This window comes from Atta cephalotes (assembly GCF_000143395.1).
Source record: "Atta cephalotes unplaced genomic scaffold scaffold00062, whole genome shotgun sequence".
Lineage (NCBI taxonomy): Eukaryota > Metazoa > Arthropoda > Insecta > Hymenoptera > Formicidae > Atta > Atta cephalotes.
In genome coordinates, this window is record NW_012130126.1 from 745,262 (window position 1) to 749,233 (window position 3,972).

Genomic DNA, 3,972 nt, shown 5'->3' on the forward strand with positions numbered 1-3,972 from the left:
CGATTGATACATATGTTACATAGACCGTGAGTTAACAACTGTTCTATAACTGACTTCCTTCTTTTACAACTTTTATATAAAGTGTAAATTGATCGAATGCGTCAACGAACACATGTTGCAAGGGCACCGCACTGTCAAATCAGTAAGCCACAATATAACGGAAAGTACGTTACATAGCTCAATGCATTTCTTCAGTTCGAATGTAGGCATAATTCAACCTTTCTCTCAAATTTAATTCATTAATGTAATTTAAATTTTAATTTTCCTCTACTCGATGTGAAATTTGTCTTAAAAAATTATGAATAGAAGTAGCTCTAATTGAATCATTATTCGACTGTACACTACTTCTATTCAGTTTTACAAATATACGATTCAACGCATTTTGAAGAGATCTTATTTGGCGAATTTACTCCAATACTCCTCATTACTACAAGTTCTAGATTGTTCATCAGATTCATCTTTGGATTAGCTGAAATCTATTTCGAGCAGCTCGACTTATTAGATTAGCAAAATCAACACAATGTGCTTATAAACATTATACAGCTTTCAATTGTTATTCTTATCAAGCCCATCAAAATCCAATCAACAGATTATGGTCTCTCAAATTCGATTCCGAATTCTTTCAAATTAATGATCTAGGCACTATCTAGTTCTTGATTAACGCACGCTTTATAGGCATTTTTTTTCTATTAAAATAAATCGCTTCAGTTTATACATTTTCTATGACTGTAATCCTAAACTCTCAAATTAATCCAAATAAAATTTTTGACTCTGTATATCATTATAAAAGTTATTGATAACACAAACATAAAGTTAATAAAAATGATTGTTCAAAACTATCTACTTCTTATTTTTATAAATTTTTTACATTATAATACTTTATACCATATCATAAAATAAACAGCATTAATATTATTATATAATAAATATTATTATATAATAAATATATGTAATATTTTTCAATAAGCATTTATTGAAATTAAAAGAGAAGTTTAATCGTAATTTAACTTCATACAAATGTTTCACGGCGCGTGTAGAAGTGCTTCTTCCCTGAGCTGCCCTGAAGACAAGATATTTACATTTGTAAATATGTGTTCAGGAACTCATGATCTTTAAGCTCTCTAATTTAACTCTTCTTCCCCTTTCCAATGAATACAGCTCTTTTTACACGCCTTTAACTAAATTTACAAATATATCGATAAAATATATTACTAATAGCATATATTATTAATAGTATTTTAGACAAATATGTTAAACATATCTTTAATTATATCTTGTTAAGAAACTCAAAAATGTATACTATTAATGACGATAATCATTATCTACTAGCTCTCTCTTTATAAAATCATACTGCAGATGAAATTATGTAATTCCTACATTTTCGTAAACTTGTAGTGTCCTTGGAATTTTGGCGTCATAGAGCTCTAATTCTAAAAGCTCGCAAGTAAATTCCCGGGCATTATTTACCTGGAGAAGAAGAAATGAACACTTACTAATTATTATTCATCATCAAACAAGTACTATAGTTATAATATTAATTTCTAATTAATGCGTCAGTATTATACTTGTTTGATGATGAATAATAGCTAATATTATATTAGCTATTATATATAGCCAGTATTATATCACAATATTACAAGTCCATGTACGTGATATCTCAATATTTCTTCATTATTTATTGTACTAGTATTTATTTTCTTTAGCTTTCTACTATGAAAATAAAAAATACAATACCTTCTCAATTTTTTTTTTTTAATAATTATGCGATTTTCCTATTTCTCACAAATTTTTTTAAAAAGTATAGATAAGAAATATTGTGTATGTAATATTAATTTGTAAATGACGCACGCTACTATCGTGATATTCCTTTCCATTCTGTAGACGGATAAAGGTACGTCGACAGAAAAATCGCTTGGCATTCTATTCGGAAGTTTACTTGTATGAGAGACCTGATGTATATTTTTCGATCGATAAATGTTACGACCGAAGAGAATCAATAAATTGGAGCACTGCCCCGAGCTTGGTTGTGCAATATAACTCTTTTTTTTCCTATACGAGAGTAAATATAGCATCAAAATGTTTAATCGAATTACGATGCATAAATACGATGTACGATACATAATATATGCATGCATTATTACAATTTATCAATTTATAAACTGTTTCGGAAGAAATAATATATGTATATATCAATTAATTCTTGCTTGTAATAATCGGCAAATAAAATTAGAGCATATTGAAACTTTAAAGCGTTTTAAGGACAATATTAATAGTGTATTCTTATAAGATCTCCTTAAGTAATATCTTAAGATATCAATACTTTCTAATTGATTCATGATTTCTTAAGACAGTATTTCAAATAATCTTAAATATAAGAATCGATTGTAAAATGAATGACAATTTAAAGCACATACATTGTCTATAAGGTCGGAATCGGACTACGTATTAAAGATTGAGATTGAAAATTAAAAGATTAAAATTTGACTAATCAAAATAATAGAAGCTAAAATTCTTTTGTCCTCATTAGTCAAATTTCAATCTTCAATCTCAATTTTCAAAACGTAATCTGATTCCGGCTTTATAGAAACCGACCTAAAAATTATTTTGATTATACACTTACGACGTAAATGTATGTATGCTTAAACGTTATTATTTGTCCAATGAAGGCGAAAATATCATTCCATTATCTTTTGCACAAGACAAATATAATTTATTATAATTGACCTACAGCTTCATTACATTGATTATAGAGTCAGCGTCCACAAGATAGACTCTACGATATGTGTCATTTAACGTTTCATATGTTATTACATTTGCGTGAAACATTATTACTTTGTGTTATTTAAAAAATTATTATAACAATTCATAACATATCTTCATTATGCCAAACATGTGAGTAATTTATCGTTGATCCTAAATATAAAATATTTTATTAAATCAAGGAATGGTCATCAGATGATAACGTTTCGCAACAAGTACATTTTTCAAAAATATCAGATATATTTTTTGCTCGTATATTTTCATGAAGAAGATTGCTGAAGAATTTTGCTGTCTTCGATTTTTGTCTTACATAATTTGTTGTTTGTTATCGATGCGGTTAAATTTTTTTAAATTTTTATATTTCTTACGCTATCTATTGTATTTTATGTTCTCATTATTTATTTTGTCAATACATTTCATACATTTTAAATATCTTCCGTGTTTTATTAAGACTATGTTTGGATATACTCTATCAATACTAAAAATTTATACAAATAATAAAAGAGAGAACGACAAATGTTGCAGAGCGCAGTACTCAGTGCGCAATAATAAATTAACATATCAGGTAAAATTTTGAATACAATTAGTTACATTATATATTTAATTTTCTTTTTCGAACCATCTTCGGCGAAGTAATTACAGATCATGTACATCATTGATATATCCTATTAACGTGACACAAAACATTTCGTTATATGAGATGTATGAATATATAGGTTGCTTGATAATAATGTAGTGATAACACAGACATTTGTAAAAAATTTGTAAACAGATTGTAAAAAATTTTTTAAATCAAATATCATATCTAATTAATATATCTAATTAAAATTAATTAAATTTAATTAGAAATGGAACTCATCTCAAGGCACTAATAGCAATTATCTGAATAAGCATAAATAACCAGTTTACTGATAATGACTTGTATATATCTTATTGCTCGTGGTGACTTCTCTCATATATCTGTGATGCGCATGCTGATTGTACGATCATATGAGACCTACTATTTAACATCGAGTCCGAACAACGATTTTTGTTAGAGAAAGTTCTCTTGGCAAAGATACTCTCGATGGTTTGCCTGCCGAGAGAAAAACAAGGAACTATTTTTCGATTATGCCTGAGATCGAATCTCTGACATAGCAGTCTCGTGCGCTGCTGTTATGCCACGCTTGCACGCTCTCTCTCTCTCTCTCTCTCTCTCTCTCTCTCTCTCTC